General features: G+C 47.3%; 1 protein-coding gene across 7 annotated transcripts in view; it reads left to right on the top strand.

The window, feature by feature from the left end:
- Positions 1 to 5819: 5819 nt before the first annotated feature.
- LOC133949997 (receptor-type tyrosine-protein phosphatase delta-like) overlaps positions 5820 to 19652 on the top strand; it is a 333770-nt gene continuing 319937 nt past the window's right edge. For 3 of the 7 annotated variants that reach the window (XM_062384136.1, XM_062384133.1, XM_062384135.1), the window contains exons 1-3: positions 5821 to 5942; positions 6128 to 6252; positions 6376 to 6411. The gene's annotated coding sequence lies outside the window, so the exon portion shown is untranslated. Of the gene's footprint in view, positions 5943 to 6127; positions 6253 to 6375; positions 6412 to 19652 lie in introns of all 7 variants that reach the window. The other 4 variants (XM_062384134.1, XM_062384131.1, XM_062384140.1 and 1 more) reach the window with 2 other exon arrangements.

The raw sequence follows: 19652 nt of genomic DNA, 5'->3' as shown, positions 1-19652 counted from the left end.
AACACGTCCACAGAAGGTCAAGAGACAAAGGTCGCGCCAGCTGCCCGAAACCCGACGGATGATCTGACACCGACAAGCGTTACGTACGAGAGTGATCCGCCTGTTGGTTACAAGTGAGACGGTTGCTTCCACCGACCCTGTGCACAAAGTAAAACTCGCAAACTCTCATGCATGTAACTGAAGAGAAATAGAGTATTCCAGATAAGGACTTTACTGCTTTCACCCCAGACAGTGCAGAGTGGTGTGTGTGAGGAAGATGAGGCAAGGCAGAGGCATAACGGTGTAATTCCAAGGTTATTTTGAAGTTAAGTGTGATATTAAAATGTTTTTTTTCTCCCTGGCCCGAATCCATCCCAACGAACAGTGAGCAGGAAGCCTGAGAACTGAAATCTAGACCTAAGGGCAACTTATTCTTCTAAGAGGAAAAGAAAAACCGGGAGGATCAGTGGTTAGGAAAACGTACGAGCGTCTCAAACCTCTTCTTTAAATTCCGTCCCGATCATCGTCTTCATCCTCAAGGTTTTTCTCGCAGGACGCACCGCTTTATCAACCCAGGAGTCACGTCAGGGTCCCGTTTAAGGATTTCGGGCTCCACCTCCAGCACAACTCTTCCACAGCGAGTTGACTCGGGCTGCCTTCTGCCTCTAAGTGTTTATAGGTCACCAGCTCCTTGACAGGAAACGGCAGCGTTGAAGCAAACGCCGGCTGTGAGCTGCCATCAATCAAAAGGGGGAGAAGACTGACCTCACGCAGCTCGGTAACGTCCTGGTCACTACGCCGCCGTTTCAGAGGCGGTGCAGGTCAATTGCCACCCGGACGACTCGTGGAGACTCTGCACCTCCTTTACCAAGACTCAAAATCCGTCTGGAGCTAAATAACAAATTCATCCTGTCCTTCTCCTTTTCCTTTTTGCCAGTATTTTTACTTTATCCTTCCTATATGTAAGTTACGAGCTGCTCCCTAGTCAGTCGTGCTCATTGATTATCGCTGTTTATCGTCTTATCGCTCTATTTTGCATATACAGCACTGTGCACGACCGAGTGAGTTCCTATATTTTCTTGAAAAATTGTTTGTGCATGAAGTGACTTCTTTTTTTGGGAACCAATCATGTTCCTGGAACTTTCAAGTTGTCTCTTCTTTAAAGAAATGTGCTGTTACTTAAAATAATTGGCCCGGGCCGCTCACATTTGCATAGAAATACGCTCGGCTCAGCAGGCTCCGACTGGCACAAGTGGGAGATTAGTGGGTGATGCTTTCCCAATCCTCACTGATACCCGAGACACAAATGCCAAGCCCACAGACCTAGAGGAAAGTATGAGAGTCCTTTCCGGGACATCGAGAAGGTTTTAGACATGCACCTAACTCCAGAAAAACTAAGTCTGTATGTGAGATTGCAAATGTTTCTCTTGCCAGCCCCCTGCAGAATGCCTGGAGGAACCAATGTGAGAAAACAGCAGGAGATCGCAGGATTCAGTGCAAGCGGGGGGGCATTTTGATGATGTTTCTAATACACGACAAAAACACAAAGACGAAGCGGCCAAAGATATAAAGAGAGCTGTGGGCGAAACGGCCCAAACTCCGGAGAAAGTCCAGACCCCATCCTGTGGACATTCTCCGGAGGTCATGTCCGAAAACGGCTGCAGAAACTGTGACTCTGTCCTCCTGCAGCTGAAAGAACAACCCGAGGCTCACACCTCGAGGCAGCTGTACGGAGGAGGATGGGTGGAGGCCGTGCGAGGAAGTTCAGTCCGCCGACCGTGCCAGTGAGTCGATGGATCATCCCCGTGACCTTGTTTACCACGAGGGAAGCACCGGGCCTGGTATCCGGTTTCTCACTCAGCCTAGAGGGCCCCGTCTCTCAGTGGACAGATGCTCTTGAGCTCAGGGGCTGCCCCATCAGGGCATAATTATAGGTACAAATTGAGCTCTGTGAAACATTAATGGAAGCCCAACTGTTTTGCCCGGCTGCACCGAGCTCACGCCAGGCACCGCCGCACATTTCTGCACAGCTCCGAACCTGGACCAAATCCAAAATCCAAGCAGAGTCGAGTGTGATAACTGACTTGCAGCGAATGCTATATTTTCTTTCCCTTAGGGTGTTAATTATCAAATTTCCAATTTTTCACCTGAGAGGTCAGATTTATCTGCACTGGAAGTCCCGCCTCACACAGCTTTGCTTACCAATTACCAACAGCCCGCATGGGTATTTCATGCTTTTAAGCCATGAGAGTGTTTATTCGCCTGGAAATGGCTCAGTCTGAATGAGGAAGCTCTATAATTGTACGACGTGAGGAACACAACAAATGGAGCTACAGCTAATAATCTCTGCGGCAAGGTTGTTTCAGACAATAACCGTAATCAGCTCAACTTAAAGATATAATAAGAACAAGACTAGTTCATAGCAGCTATGGATAAGCATTCGCTTTTTTGTATTCCTTCAGGAAGGTAAAGAATGGGATGTCTGACCCGAGAGTGGTGCAAAAGGCCATGTTAGTACAATAGAGGAACAGTAAGATAAGAAGATTGGCAAGGCTCTCATGGCTCTCCCTTAAATATAAAAGGTTTTGCCAGAAACCTTTTTAGCTGAGTGCAAAGAGGGGAAACGGCGAGCCTGGCTCAGCCACTGGAAAGTTGAATAAGCAAGACATTACATCCCGTTTGGTTAATTTGTACAAAACCCAAAGCATGTGGTTTTGCCGGGGATGATGTGGCAGAATATGTCTGGTTCAGGAGCAGCGACCGTCACTGCCATGACTTGAGAACACTCTAAATGCCAACTGTGACTAGTTAGAGCAGTTATTGTTTTGGATGAGGTGACAAACACTCCCCGCAGCCCAGATACTAGACATATGCCAACAGTTGCGAGCAGAATTCATTAAAAAAATGTCTCTTATTAAAAACAGGCTGCATTGTGTCTGCGTGTGAATCACATTATTTCTCTCAGAAATAGAAACAAAAGCACTTTCCAAGGGAAGCAAAAATGTCTCAATCACAGCGCATTTCAAATGAGACATCCCAAAAAGTAAAAGAACAAACTAACTGTGAATGAAGCGCGATGTCTGAGAGGATCACAAACTAAATTAAAATCCAGGTTTGGTTAAATCATTAGAAGAGATACCACATCAGCCAGAGCCGTGTTTCCAAAATAGACTACAAGGCTGAGTGGTTTGATGAAGATCCTTGTCGGAGCCCCAGACAGCAGCTCGAGATCTGAACGTGTGACTGGAAAACGAATCCAGGTCGACTTGATGCAAAAGCCTGAACACTGATGCTCCTCTCATTATGAACATTGTGCTGAAATACATGGTTTCCCAATGGTAATTTGATTGCATTCAGACTTTTTACCAATTGATGCATAGCTTCGCTCTTTCACGTGTCTGTAAACAAATCCGTTGATTAAATTTATCTCTCAGAATTAATTACGTGATGAACGATTAGAAATCACATATTTTCTGCATCCACATTATAAGATTTGTATTTCTTCTCGTGTCTGTAATGACTGTTTCCTTTTTTTCACTCCTTGAGATGGATATCATTAATATTTCAATATCCCAGTCGTAGAAGTTTATGTGTATCACACATTGAACTGGTGAAGTGCATCCATCCATCCATCCATTCATTATCCCTTCAGGGTCGCGTGGGGTCCTGGAGCCAATCCCGTCTGACATTGAATCAGAGGCGGGGCACATCCTGAACAGGTCGCCATCACACGGCTGACATACAAAGACAAACTACCATTCACCCTCCCATTCACACCTCCAGTCAATAAAGGGTCACCAATTAACCTGACCCCACTCTGCATGTGGTTGGACAGTGGGAGGAAGCCGGAGTGCCTGCAGAAAACCCATGCAAACACGGAGGAGCCATGCATACTCCACACGTAAAGGCTGAGCCAGGATTCTAACCAACAACCTTTTTTTCCCCTGTACTAACCCCTGCACCACCTTGTCATCTCTACCTTTGGCTGACCATCAAAAGTGTGTCATACAATCACTGCCGGCCTACTTGAGACGTTTCTGAGGAGCCTCTGGAAAGTTTGAAGTTTTCTCACACACAGAAATCAATCATCGGGGGCTCCGGTTCACACAATGGATTGGGAGATGGATGGAGAAAAAAAGGAATCAACAGTTCCGTGAAACTTCTGAAACCAATTCTGCGGAATAATCCATGTGTTTGTCCGGATCATAGACTGTATATAAGGAAGGAGGATGTGACAGCACGAGAAAAATGGAGCCAAAGCGTCTCGATCGCCTCCTGGTGGCCGGTTGCAGTAAAGGTCAAAGTTCCCACAACCTCCATTAAAGTGGATGGGACATAACCCAAACTAAAATGTCAAAATAAACTTTTCCCCAAAGTTGATTTAGGTCATTTTGGGTAGTAATCATCTAACCGATAGACTGTAATTTAAAAGGTTCTTTTTTGGGGGGGTGTTAATTACTTGTCTGATGGGCTGATTGATTTTGATTGACAGCTGAGACCGACTCCCAATTGGCGAATCAACCGGACGCTACTACCACGGCTTCATCCCTCGATCGCTGATTTCCAAGATGGCAGCGAGAGAGATTAGAGAAGTGTCTTTTTATACCGTCTGTGATCAAGATGCTGAGTATGTTATATTGTGTATTTAACACATTCTGCACATAACTCGACAATCTTCATTGCTTTTAGTCATAAACCCGATCCAGTGAACTTTTTAACGGCACACACTTTGACACATATCGGGGAAAAGCAGAGGTGTTACTCATACCATTAATGTTTACTCCATCGTGTCCAATGTTCCAGTAAAAGTCATGATAGTGTGACAGTGAGCAACACAAGGACCCTGAGACCGAATCAACCATATTTAATGTTTTTATTTACAAGCAGCTGAACTGCTGTGCCGGGGATTTTAACGCTTATTTGTTTCTTTTTCCTACTGTGACACGTCTGTGAAAAAGGCTTACTCTGCATATCTCTACACCTGAGGTGAACTCCTTTTCATGTGCAGACTTTAGTTGTGTCGAAACCGGTATGAACAGCTCCGTGACACCGTGCACGCCGCACTCCACTGCTCACGGAACAGAGGTGGCTGTTAATCCGGTGTACAACTGCAAACGCACATTAATTAGCACCAATGTCAAAATGTAAACATCCCATCAAGCCACAGCTGCTAACATCCCACATTTTAATTTGTCACAGCGATGTATTAACTGATATGTATGACGGCTGCATTCCATTTAGATTATAACCTACATTCAGTTAAAATGAGGCATTTGTCACGCTACATGCTACATGCTACAGCTACAGTGCTCATAACTCTGGAAAACACCACTGCACAATTTAACCATGTATTCATATTTAGGATTTTTCAGATGTTTGTCCATCATCTGGTTAAAGGTGAGTAAAAAGTTGAATATCTCATAAAATTATAATGTACAAAATAGCCTCCAGGACGTGTTATCACATTGACATAATAATGAGGCTCCATTTTTATTATAGAGTATCAAATTGTGAGTTACAATGGAGTTGCCATGAAATAAATAATCAACAATTATAGCTCAAACTTTATTATTGTTAATAGTTTAATGATCAGAATAAGTATTGATTTGGGTTGTAATTGTTTTTTGAAGGGAGGGAGGGACGTCACCCGGTTTGAGCTGCTCCTCCTGTTGGCCACCCAGCGGCTGGAGTGAGAAGTGCAGCCCAGAGCGCAGCATCCCCATGTCTCTTCTCTCCTCCCTCCTCTCTCTCTCTCTCCATCCGTCGCCGGGAGCGGTGTGTGCGCGTGTGTGCGCTTGTGTGTGAGTGCATGCGTCTGCGTGAGTGTGTGTGCGCACACTGGTGTGATCCGCCTGCACGCCGGGGCTGCGTTTCCCAAGAAAAAAAGCTCAGCTCTCTCTCAGTTTCCCTGCGCGTCTTATTGCAGCTCTCATTGTCTTTGTCGACAGTGATAAAGAGAGCAGGTACCAATTGTCCATTCCGACTTCTTTCTTTCCTCCTTTCGTTTTTTTTTTGGTGGGGGGGAGGGGGTGGGGGGGCTGTTCGCTGCTCTGCACAGTTATGTCAACACTTTTTCGGGGGTTTGGTGACTCCGGGTTCTAACGGAATTTGTTGTGGCTGTTTTTTTTTGGTCTCTCCTCTCTTGCAGCTTCAACCGGGGGCCTGTTTTTGGAATAAAGAAAAAAAAAAAAGCATTGCTGTTTTCTGACTTTGAGGGACGAAAGGAAGGGACTCCTCTGGAATTTCCTAAGGAATTTATATCGGACAGCTCCGGTAAGTGCATGAGACAAACAAATCATAAATTAATCCAATGCATGCAGCAATTGTAAGGATAATTAATAATAAAAAAAAAACGCATCCTTCATTTTGTCCCCGTTCTTCTATTTTTAATTACAGTTACCGGGGCTTTGCATTCTACCGCCGTGGTATATAGTAAGTGCATAGACTTTTTTTCCATCCCCTGCACCTTCTAACTGTGTGATCTGCAGCCGCAAAGCTGGCGCTGCTCTGGTTTTTGCATGTGTGGTATTAAAGTGTCGGGTTTGGTTCCCGCTCCCAAGTTGTGTGTCGTGCCGCGATGTGAGTCGGTGCCCGGGGCGCAGATCTCTGCATATCTCCGAGCTGCGTTCCGGATAATGTGGCACCCGGCGCGCACCGGTCTGCTGCTCGCCGCTCCGCTCCAGATGGCGGCCAGATATTTACATAATTTGTTTTTATCGTCATCATTTATAGCACACACAACCACACACACACACACACTGCGCTCACACACACATGAGCCATCTTTGCTGCGCTGCACCCCCCATCTACCCTCTCATGGTGGATCAGGGACGCGCAAACCGTCTCGGCAGTGTTGGATATTCTGTGCGTAATGGTTCTGGGACGTGCTGAGAAAGTTTGGTTTCACGTTGGGTCTCTGGCTCCTGGAGGATGTTAGGGATGTTTGTTGCGCGTGCGTGCGTGCGCGTGCAGACGGTGGGGGGGCTCTGACTCACCCAGTTGACCCATTTTGCTCCCGTCATCTGACATATTTTTGACGTCGAATTGGTGATTGACACGCGTCATGCTCAATGGCGTGTCCCCCACAGGTCCTTCCCCCCTCCCCTCTCGCCTCTCCCAGCCTGTTGTCTTTGGAAGTTACCACATCCCCATGCTTAAACAACACCCCCCCCCCCCCCCCCCCCCCGTGTTAAAGAGTATTTATCAGACCACTTCTGACAAGTGATTCATATATACAGCCAATTAACTGTGATCTGCAGTCGTACCCTGCAGGCGAAAAAAGTGAAAGGCGAGATAATGAACTGAAAAGTTTGTGTGCTCCAGAGCCGAGGAGAAAGCAAGAATTCACAAATGAGGGGCGAGGGCAGCTCACAGTGCCGGGGAGATGCCTCTTCGCCTGGCCTGTGTGGAGTGACAGAGGGCTAAGTGAGCATGACCATGGAGGAGAGGTAATAGCATCACGGTCTGCCAGTCAGGAGGCCAGGGCGAGAGAGATAGGCCACTGTTGCATTTCAAGAGGAACCGAGTGGGAAGCGGGCAGGACAGGGGGATCTGTGATAGGTGGCCACTCAGAAGTTAACATGTTTACAAGACTCAATGAACCACACAAGCTATTTTTGGTTCTGGTGAAAAACAATGGTGTTTCGATATCAAGCTGCTATTTGTGCTGTGAGCTGGTGATTCATTTGGGCTTTTCTACGTCATTAAGGCTGGAATTAACATCCCATATGTTGTCCATGGGTCTGTCCTTCCATCCTTATGTCTATCTGTCTATCTATCTATCTATCTCTGCTTGTGTTTCTGCGCTGAGGAACACAGGGACACCGCAGACTTGAATAAAGTCTGCATCGAGGATAAAGAAGGCAAATATAATGTTGGCTGCCTTCATGTGGAAATAATCAAATCCAGCAGGAAGAAAAACAAAAGACAAAATACACGTCGGCCTCCTTTTCACAGCACGGCTGCCTTAACAACAACAACAAAAAAAAAAAAAGCAAACGCAAGGAAATGTTGAAGACGCGGCCGTCCTTCAGGCCAGTACTCCCAGTGTGTAACGACGCTTTGGAGCACGGGAGTGGATTTGAATCGCTCGCTGTCAGGCGCTGAATTTCTCTTGCAAAGCTTTCAAGGATTATAGTCCCAGGTAGGAACGCCCCCCCCCCCCCCCCCCCACTGTGAAAGGGCCACTGGGACCCAGCAGAGGAAACGGGGCCTGCTTTTTACATCGACCCCCGGGAGCCACAGATTGCACCGGCAGCCAGATAGCCGGCGTTTCTGCCTATCTCCCCCCTCTCGTTAATTAACTCGGGGTTTCGCTCTTGTGCGACTGTGTTGACGACACACCCACTTTCCCCTCCGCCAGCCTGCAGCTCCCCCCGGAGAGCAGGCGGGAGCGAGCTGTAATTACGCTTGATAAACTTCATCCAGGTGACATAACCGGGACACGGCTGAGGTGGCAAGGGGCTGTTGTAGCTGCAGCTGATGAACTCACATCTTTTTCTTGCAATGCATGTTTCTCCGAGCGTCTCCCTGCAAGGGGACATGCTGGCCACTATGTGTCGATCCAGATTGAAACCACATCACTATACTTCCAGTAAATGGTGACTTATAATGAAAAGGGGCCGATAGGAATTATAGAGCAACTAGATTGACCCCTCCGCAGCAGAAGGATGAAAGCCGGACACCTATATGGGAAAAAGCAGCAGCTCCATAGTGCCGGTGATTTCACGGTGAGGGGACGCCTTGATGGCGGTCCAGGACTTGGCGAGCCGAGCCGCCGACTCCCGGGGGCCGATTCTCAATGAGGATGCGCTGTCAGATAATTAGATACACCTGGCGCGGGCGTTTTCGGGAAATTTCGATTCATCCCAAAATAAAAAAAATATCTGCGCCTGCCAACATGAGAGCAGGAGGAGAGAAAAAAAAAAACATAAATAAGAAACTATCCCGCTGTCACATTGCCGCTCCTCTCACGGTGGCAATGTTTTATTTATTTATCCGCGTCTTAATGCTCTTGGATGAGGCGGGCTTCATTTTGTGCCGGCTGATGCATCGGCTGCCAAAGTTTCTCATCTCCCTTTTGCCGAGCTCGCTCATAAGGGGTGCCAGTGTACCCCCCCCCCCCCCCTCCCCCCACCCTCCCTTCCTCCGTGGACAGAGACTCTCTGAGACTGGGGGTTCATTCAGTGACGACACGGATCACGTGTGTCGTCACGTGTCTGCGAAAAATGCGCAGGCGTGACAGTGTGTGTGTATTCTCCTGCAAAGATGTCTCTCGATGTTTGGAGATTTTGAAATCGAAACCCTGTACACGCAAAGTGAATGAATAGCCGCATTCACTTCGACACCCCCCACACACACAACCCTGCAACTGTCAAAGCACAAGAGCGCAACTCTAAATATAAGTGATTTGTCCACGGGGCGTTGATTAAAAAAGAAAACGCTGCTCCAGATGAAACCCTCTCACCTGTGCCGTTTATTCATCGGCCACTCGGCTCCGGTCATAAATCCGATTGCTCATTAATTTGCCAACAACAACTTTTTGGCCTCTACTTGAGACAGCGGTGATATTGAGCCTGATGTGAGGGGACCCACTTGCAGACCGCTCATGTTTTTCTCCAATTAAGAGACGTTATTGTCATTTTTATCTCCGGTCATATTTTATCTGAAAAGCTCGAGATAACGTTGACACTTAATTTGGTATCGAGTGGCCATAAAAAAAAACAAGTGATTAGAACGGTAGTTACCGCAGGAGAGTAACCACAGCTGAGTTCTCTCTTTTGTGTCACCTGATAGATGAGCATCCGCACTGGTGCCGAGCTCCAGCAGCGGGGAGCCTTGATAAGTGTGGCAAAACAAAAACAAGTACAACAGAAATGTTTAATTAGCCACTTGGATTCGGTTCGCCTGGTCGGCACTTTCTACCGGAATGACAAGCCTGTGCAATTATCACTGAAAGAGACTAACATTTAAAAAAAAAGGTGCTCCTTGAACTGTGCGATGCTTTTACTCAGATTTTCTTTTTTCCCCCGGCAATCCAAAATGAGCGAATGTTTCCTGGTAGCGACATAAGAAACGGCATACCCCAACATTAAATCCTAGAAACTGATTTTGCATGTTGATATTTAAACAATCTGCAGGGACACGATTTTGGGGCCTCAAACCTTCTGATTTCGGTTTATGCCAGTTAGCTGTTCACAGAGATTGGCCTAAAATGACGTCACGAGTTGAAACACAGAGTATCGTTAAGTATCGTTATTTGTGTGAAGAACCGTTGGACTTGTGATAAAAGAAACTTGGGCTGTGAACACTGTACGTCACAGAGGGCGGAGTCTCAGCCTGGATGTTCAATTTCTGCTTAACTATTTGCCATTGCCCCAATAAACGAAATCACCATCCGACGATAACTGATGGGCTCTGATATTTGCTTCATATTATCCTGCAGAAAGGAGCACATCCAGTCAAGTCCCTCAGTATTGCCCCAGTTCCACTGCGTTATCCAACATTCGCTAACGCTGGTTTCACAATTTAAAAACAGATCCTTTTTCTCTCGCTTTAAATATCAGGACAACAACTGCAGATTCTGTTGCACGAGACATCTACGGTGCAGCTTGACCTGTGTGGCCCTGCGTGCTTGTGTATGCCCGGCAGCAGATATGATGTCAGTCGGATCAGGTCATTTGATCCCCCTCCTAAACCAGACAGCCGACCGAGGCGTCAGCATCGTATTCAAAGCAATCTCGCGGAAAAAAAAATCCATTTAATTTTTAACATATACATATGTAACAGATTGCCACGGCATTTGAATAAAATATAGGCTGTTGGGTCTGCGGTCGGCCCGGCTGAGTGTACTGTGCATTAGCATGGCTGGCAGGAGTGTACGTGAGCTGTATGCGTGACACGCTGCTTCGCCTCGTGCCTGGCTGTCATTACCTTGAGCCCATGACCAAGTGGTCCCAGCGTAGGCCTGTCGTCCACGCTACTCCATAACTCCCCGTTACCTAACTTCCCTCTCACGGTAGAGGGGGGGGGGGGGGGGGGGGGCGGGGTTCAAACTCAGGTTCAGCGATGCATGATTTGTAATTCATCTGAGCAGTAAAAGGCTGCGGCGGATGTTTCCCTCCTCCTCGTCCTCTGCTCGCCTCGCTGTTTTTGTTGTTTTGTTGCCCTAAAGAAAAGCGCAAGTGAAGGCAGGCAAAACAAAAACAAAGAAAGAGAAAGAGGATCGCTGCCTTCTCTCTGCTCCGACATGACAGGAGCTCACAGAGCCGATGGGTTCTGACAAAAGTCAGAGGGACGGAGGATGGATTGTTACGGATGCGCTGACCTGAATCTGAATCACTGCCTGAACTAATAACTACGCACCAAGACGGAAACACAACTTACAGCTTGAGGTCAATCGGAAGATCAATGAAAAACACCAAATTGGAGTATTCTTTGCACTTCTACTTGCACACATTCCCCACCACTCGTACAAGATAGTTAGCAAAGCAGTTCTTCTTCTCCTGTGTCGTCGGGACCATCTCAGATAATGCCACGGCGCCTGTTTCCAGCAAATGCCACCGTGATCTTACATCATGACCTTCTTGTAAGCCACATGCACAGCACCGGGGTGTGGGGGGGCTTGTCATACCGCCGTGGCATTACCCCCCCCCCCCCCCCCCCCTCGCTCTATCGGCGCCCTGAAGGATTTCAGAGGGCACTGGTATGTTGAGTATCGGCATTAGGGTCTACTGGGATACGGCGAAGAGGGAAACAGAGAGGGATGATGCAGGCGAGCTGGAGCCAGGGTACTCTGTGCAGCTCGATGCTCGCTGCTCCTAACCAACGTGAACAAGAGAAATCAATCTGGACCTACTCGGTTGCCATCCAAGGGACTTCGACCACGGGAAGGCGGAGAGCGAATCTAAGCCTTTGGAAAAAAAGAAGAGAGCAGCCCGAAGAGAGAAGTGAACTCGAGTGGCAGTTTGTTGCACTCGTTGTCAGATCAGCCGCCTCTGACCTCACGCTAGCATTCATGCTCTCCGCTTTTCCAAGGCACGCTCATAATTCCACTCCATTCCAGTTGCAAAGTTTTCTCTTAGTGTCTTTCCAGGTCAGTAATGAGAAGAAGGAGGAAGGCTAGCTCCTTTCAAGAACCTTTCAGATGGAGTCTTGGCTTGGTTTCACCCGCGGCTGCTGCAGCCTCAGATTCAAACCACTGTGTTTATATTCGTACCTCAGAGCCTTGCAGAAGTCACTTGGAGGTCACCGCCGCCGCCGCCACTTTCGCTTCCGTCACCGCGATGAGCTCTCCGAGGTTTTTTGTTTATGCTGGAAAGAATAGAGCAGACAAGTCGGAGCGTTAGGCGGCTGTACCCTGCATTCAAGTTGTGTCTAAAAAGGGGTTTAGTTTGAGTAAAGTCTTTGTTTGGTTTTGTAGGGAAACTCTCTGAGGTCCTGGAGCTGGAGCAAAAAAATATCAACTATAAAAGAGTCAAACTATTGTGGTAAGATCAGTGCGACTAGTATCCACAGCGTATTATTTATTAATAGTGTGTTACAGTCAGTGAAAGTACAGTCTGACTGTAATTTCGAAAATATATGCGGTGCCACAGTAAATTTAGACATCCCCTGGATCCTGCTGCAAAACTTAAACTAAATACACCCATTTAAAATCTATGCGTGGATTCTCCGAAGATCATGGGAGACTTGACTTTGCATAACCGGTGGAGATGAGTGAGGGAGATACAGCAGGGTGGATGCGTGATGCATATTTCATTGGAATGGCGCCGAGCTCCGTGCCGTAAATACCGCGGAGGTTGAGAGTCCATCGCATAGATTCGTGGCGGGCGTGGCCCCCAGAGGCCTCGCCGCCCTTTGATCAGACTGAAAGAGGACACTTTGTGATCGAGCCCCACCTCGGACATTTAAATCAAACCCCCCCCCCCCCCCCGACAGGCTCAGTGGGAGCGCGGCCGTGGGAGAGGAGCTGTAATCTCCACATATCGGTGGAAAGTGGACACCCCTGGAAGTGTGCTGGAGTCTATTACATTGTACGTGTTGGAATCTTTTTATCACGCCCCCCTGATGAATATGGGTTGGCGATGGAGTAGAAGGAGAGAGAGAGAGAGAGAGAGAGGACTATAAAATGTGCAGTGTAACAGACCAGGAATGATTTACAAACAGGAGTCCCAGAATCAATGTGTAACCTTCCAAATATATCCATAGTTGTGTTAAATGAATGAGGAAGAGCGACTTAAACATAGTTATGACTTAACATGAAATATTTTAATGTATTTAAGACCTTTAAAGGCCTGTAAAATTCAAATTATAGACTGTAGGCTTATTAGGACCCTGCAGAATGTAGGTAGCACTAGATTCTTAAGATGGAGGACATGACAGCTCCCCAGAAGTGAAGGCGAATATTGGAGGCTGGTTGCATGATATGTCGTAAATCCTGCTTCCTCCGTGTTAATGGATTGGACATGGTCAAGTCCAAATACACACTCAAAGTACGTCAGGCATATTTGGTGTTAATTAGTTATTTGATGATGACGAATGGCAGCTGAGAATGACTCGTGATTGGTCGACAAACTGAAACGACAGAGACATAACTGCGTGGTTTAAAAAATAATAAATAATGGGAATTTCTCACAGCGCAATGCTGGAGGATGGTTTTCCATCTGTAGTCCTGTGTGTACAGTTAGCCCAGTCCCTCAGCAGAGCTCACACGTAAACACAGCACACACTCCCCCGCCCACCTCCCACTCAGCCCTGCTGTAGGTTTGGCAGGGGGTGCACGGCAGATCCCGGGGCATCATGAGAGAATAACAATGAGGGTTTTCGGGAGGGATCAGCTCCCCAGCACAGAGCCATACTCGGTAGGGTTTGTGTAAGACCCCGGCTTCCTGAGATCTCTGCCAGACAACAATCAAATGGTACCAAGATATGCCGGCTTGCCAAAGAGTGTGTGTGTGTGTGTATATGTGTGTGTGCGCCTGTAAACCCCCTCTCCTCTGTTCATACACAAGCCTGGTTATGTGTCGTGGCTTGTGATACTGGGTCTCATGTGTATCCATGCAAGTTGATGTGTGTTTTCACACCATTTGTTGGTGCTCCATGGTGCCGGCGCACACTTTGAAGCCACCCCCTCTCTCCCTCCCTCCTCCCCATCCCCATCCCTTTGTTTTCCCCTTCATATGTTCCAATGAAAGAAGAGTGGGATCTGTCAAAACCCATCCCTTCTTATGTCTGGCCTGTCAACTTTCTGTCTTTAAAGGTAGGATGCCATGGAGATTCACTCAGCCCTGACACCCCAGCACTTCTGGAAATGTCAAAGCAGGCAGAGGGCTGAAACACAACTTATGTGTTATCATAAGCATTTCCCTGTTTTCACATCGTGCGGCTTTCCCTCATGACGCCACTCGCCGAATGGCAGAAGCTGAGGCTCTTCAATTGTAATTAAGAATCAGAGGATCTGGTGTTAGATCTGCTTTGCACGTCTTGAATCTCTCTTGTCTATAGCATCACAGGCACAACCAGTTTCTTGTTTTAACCTGGACAACTCATGTATGTGTCCACCTCCGGATTGAACTCATTTGCCCATAATTGCAATCAGCTCCGGCTAAGACAGCGCCTGCTATTCCTTGCCGCCGCCTGGTGTATTTTTAGAAGAACAAGTGTCAAGATATCACAACAGAAGGCTTCAAAGTCCACTGTTCCCATTAGCTGTGTCTGGGCTTTAGTGGTTGAAAAAAAAACTAAAATAAATCAAGTGGGAGATACGTAAATAGAAAGTATGTCTCTCAAACAAACACTGAAAAGTAGAACTGGAGAATAAAGTACAGTCAATTGATTTTGGCAATATACCATATTGTAGAAAATGAATGGCCGTTTCTCCACCATACACAACCAGGAGGACATATTGGATACAGTGTCCTCGGACATGCAGTACAGAACATAGCAAACTCTCCCTTGTATTCCTGCACAGCACGGAAACAGATAACATTAGGATCCATTGAGTCGGGAGTTAGGGGGGAAAATCGATGGAAGGTGAAAATTAAATTTGGTCCAAAGAGCCTTTAGGCAAAGTGCAATTTGAAAATACATCTTCTGTTTCCCCCTGGGCGTCTGATCCGGGCGGGCACGAGATGGACAGTGGATCTAAACATCGTGGAAAAAGGCAGAGGCATGCTCCGAGGGGAAAGGGAAACACCCTCATCTCGCCCCTAATGCGCCCCCCCCTTTGATTGTATAATTCGGTTAGGGGCCATGCGTCCCTTATCGGATCATATCAAAGGTCAGAGGCGTCCTGTAGACAAATCAATCTCGCCGTCTGAGGAGGCGCAGAGGAAGCATGGATTGAGGGAGAGCCGATCCATCTAGGGGGCCCCGGAATGAATCGGAGAGAGAGGTGGGCGAGGCAAGGTGAGATTGAACTGTTGACTTGGGGAATGCGATGTTCTCTGACAGAGAAGAAAAAAGAGCTAACGTTATTGCTTGCATGATAACAGCGAATTCTTTGAGAGTGGACCCAGCCGATCACGGCTCACCAGAATACAGGATCCTTCCACATGGCTGAATTGTGATTTTGGACCTAGAAAGTTTCACTGTTGGACTGCAGAGCGATTTAAAGTTTTGACTTTATCAGGAAAAGAAAAAGAGGAAACATGAGAGAAATGTGGCCACTAATGCCTGACCCTATTAGCCCTGTGCTCGAGGTGTGAAGATAATCCAGTGCAGCACATCTCCTCATGCATGGCTTCCCCCATTTTGTTCATGCAATTAAAAACTGGTATACAGTAGTCCTGCATTTGATCGCCCTGCCAACTGGCGCATCCTGTACAACCGAAAGACCATAAATCACATGATTATGTTATTAAAGGATTGCGTCTATCACCTTTTTAGCTGTATTTCTCTATTCATACCTTTCTATGTCTCCAGAAAGCTCTGCCTGTCTGTATATGGAAGGCATAGCTCAAGAACAGCTCATCTTATCGACTTCACACTTAGCCTGTGTATTATTTAGGCTCCAAGGGAAGTGCGGTGTCGAATCCAGCTTTTACAGTTTCAGAAGGAAAGCGACTTTAGGCAAGCGTGTAGGCTGTGGTGCAATTCAATTTTTTTCCAGTTCCCATTTCCAGTAGTTGACATATTGTCAAAATTGCTCGTGTACATTTTTAGTTGATTGATAAATGAAATCCATGAAGGATAAGAAAAAGAAACGAGGCAAATCGCTGTTGTCACTTTTGTCTTTTGATCAATTTTTTACTTCAGGAATCAAAGTCTAGATAATTAATCAACAACATTTTGTTAGAGTAATTGATAATGAAAACAATCATTATTTAAAGCCACGGCTGCCGACGCATTCATATGCAGCTCTTTTGCCCGCTCCATTAAAGGTCATTCACCAGAAATGCTGCCGCGGGTGAAACCACTATTTATCATCCCTCCCTCTCTTCGTCACACTGGATATTTTCTCAACAGAGTCTCCAGACCCTCTTACAATGGCCATTAACAAATAATATTCATAGTCATAATTAAACCAACGATGCATAAACACACTGGTGGTGGGCAGCGGTCCTGGGCAAAGTTTATAGGTGAGTATAAATCATCCGCAGTTTAATGCCAACAAGATGTTTAATTTGGTTCCTCCGAGTGCGTAATTAGTTCAATTAGCCCCAGATCCTGCACGGAGAGGCAGAATGCAGAATGGACCCGGGTGGCCCTCTGGTCCCGGTGCATTAAAAGGAAACTGTGCATTTCCCCCCCCCGTGAGATTAAAACTCGCTGTGCGATAACTCACAGCCCCCCCCCCCTTTTTTTTCCCTCCCTGCAGACACTCCTGCGATGGTTCAGCGTGAGATAATGTTTGCTCAGGCAACCCTCAATGAGATTCAGCGCTCCGGTGACACCATTACTCTGAGCTCATTGCCGAGTCAGGCTGGGTGGGTCCGCCCTGCCTCCGAAAAGTCGAAGTGCAGAGGCGCCAGGAGAGAGAGAGAGAGAGAGAGAGAGAGAGAGAGAGAGAGAGAGGGAGGGAGGGAGAGAGCACCTCTCGAGACAGATTACATGTCTGTGCACAAGCGAATAAGCCTGCACTCCCCCCCCCCCCCGCCCCCCACCCTCCTCTGCCTCAGACAAGCAGGTTATTATCTTTTGGTGTTTTTTTTGTTTTTTTTTGTATTTTCCCCCTCCACGCTCTTGCCAGTCATGTAATGCATCCGGGACAGGATGCTCGCCTGGCAGCTGGGCAGGTGGACGACAAGGCGGCTCACACGGTTTCGCTAATTACAGGCAGCCAGCGAGTCGAAGCCGAAATGAAGATGACGGCCACGGGCCTGCAGGGGAAGTCAAAGCGGCCGGGGCCTGAGCCAAAGTGTTTTAAATGGATTACACCAGTGTGTCATTGCGATTACACGCTCCTCGCAGGGACCGCGACGAGATGAATTGTATTCCGTGGCTTTACAGCAGATCTCTTTTTTCTCTCTTTTCTTTTTCTCCTCCAACATGAATACGTTTTTTTTTTTTTGTCGGCGTGGTCTGAATGTGCGATTGTTTTCTGCCTGTGAGCTACCTCACAAACTATTCATCTGCTACTCTACCTTCAGGGGACATTTTCTGTTTATCTCAGAGTGGAGCGGCCCGACAGAGGAACCATGTACATGTGGACGTTTTCATGCTTTTGGAAATTCCATTGCAGACTGGTTTGGCTTGTTTTCTGAGGTTAACACACCTTGAATCGTAACGTTTTAGAACACACACATGGCGGGGGGAAATTATGCATGCAAATACATATACACCAGCTTCCCTCAACGCTTCTATACCATGTAGGTCGAAGCATCCGCTCACTGTTAAATCCAAATGTTTCATCTTTTCCCTCCCCTTCATGCCATCATTTGCATGTACACACAAGTCCTGCAGCAATGACGCACAACCCAGCCGGCTCTTTGCGGCACGTAGATGAGAAAACGATTTGATAACACTTCCTTTCCGAGTGTCCTTCAAACCGAACTTCAACTCTAGAGAAAATCTTTAGATAAGGCCTGATGTGTGTGTGTGTGTCTGTGTCAGTGTGTGTGACCGGGCGGAGAGAGTTATGAAAGCTTCAGCATCTGAGAGAGAGAGAGAGAGAGAGAGAGAGAGAGAGAGAGGATGTGTGCATGAGAGAAGGAGAGAGAGAGAGAGGGGGAGGTTACATCTGAAGGGAAACCATTAAGTAGGGAAAGGGCAGAGGGTTAAACACAAGAGAACTCTGACCTGGCCGAGAAGAACCCCTGTCTGAATGCACCGACAAACACAAACACACACAAACAGACTCACACACACACGCAGGAAAGTTAGTCTCCTTCTCGCTCAACAACTTTGTGCAACCAACCCACTTCTTGCTTGCCGCAGCAGCTCGGTGACAAGCCGTCCTGGCGAGGCGCGTTGGAGGAACACTGTTTCCAGTCAGTGTGACGTGGGCGTGCATTACATCTGGTGGCTGTGCTGGTGGAAGTAACCCCCTCGCACAGGCCCAGAGGGAGGAACTGTGAAACTAGCGCTGCTGCATGGGAGCGACTGGAGACGTGCGACACATGGGTGTCAAAGTCGCCCGGCTTATGGTGCCGGAATGTAGAAGAAAAATGCAGAATCTTTTTCTCGATGATAAAGAAATGCTAATCTCACACCACATTGGCAGTTATTGACAAAAACACACGACTTGTCCGAGAGGCAAAAACAAGAAATCAAAGCAATTAAAACAAATTCTGATCCTGAGAAGTCGAGGAGCATTTTGACATTTTGGGAAATGTGCTTATTGGCATTCTTTTTATCAGAGGAGGGGATCAACATATCTCTCCTATGCGTGCTTGGTAAATATGAAGATTGGCCTACGCGCTCCTCTTAAGTACACTAATAATATCATTCTCATATTTAAGTCATTCATTGATTGGGTGAGCTGAAATCGCCCAAAGCGTCCCTCCCCTCAGCGCTGAAGCCAGGACCCGGCCCCCCCGTCTTTGAGTGCTTACAGGACTTAATGCTCTTATTGGGTTTATACCAGCGAACGCACTTGATCCCTCAAACTAATCATCACACTCGGGTCTACGCAATTTGATCTGCCTTAACAATGACCATTGTGCGCTGCTATTGAGCGCCATACAAATTACAGGCTCTGTGCCGGTGGCCAGGGGGACAATGCATTCCGCCGGCTTTATCACCTCGCGCCCTGGCCCGCCATTAATCTTGTGGACTGTATGGGATGAATTAATGCAAGGGGGGGATTTGTAAGGGAACGGATATGGATAGCATTGTCTAAGAATATATTCGAATCGGCCTCTGACTGGAATACCAGTGGACTTGAGATTAAAATGAGCTGATAAAAGTCCGCTCTATCAAGCCACCATGATTATTGCCCTTGTCTGTCGGCCGTGCGCGGCAAAATGAAGCAGCGCTCCCGTAATCCTGCTCGTGTACAAGACGTCTGCGTGTTTGATTGAATTTCATAAGTGGAGTTGGTATGTCCTCTGTAGACGTCTGCCTCTCGGCTTCCAGCTCTTTTCTTTTTACTCCCTCCTTATTCGACCTCCTTGGATTGCGATACTCACTCATTCATGAACTACCCCACCACTGTTCAACCGATGACGGCGCATAGTGGAAAGAAGAATGTAACATCCAGTGTCTTTCTAATGCGTTACATCAGATAACAC

Source organism: Platichthys flesus, chromosome 24, assembly GCF_949316205.1.
Source record: "Platichthys flesus chromosome 24, fPlaFle2.1, whole genome shotgun sequence".
NCBI classification, from domain to species: Eukaryota; Metazoa; Chordata; class Actinopteri; order Pleuronectiformes; family Pleuronectidae; genus Platichthys; species Platichthys flesus.
Note: the sequence above shows the minus strand (reverse complement) of the source record. Positions and strands in the feature narration are given on the sequence as shown.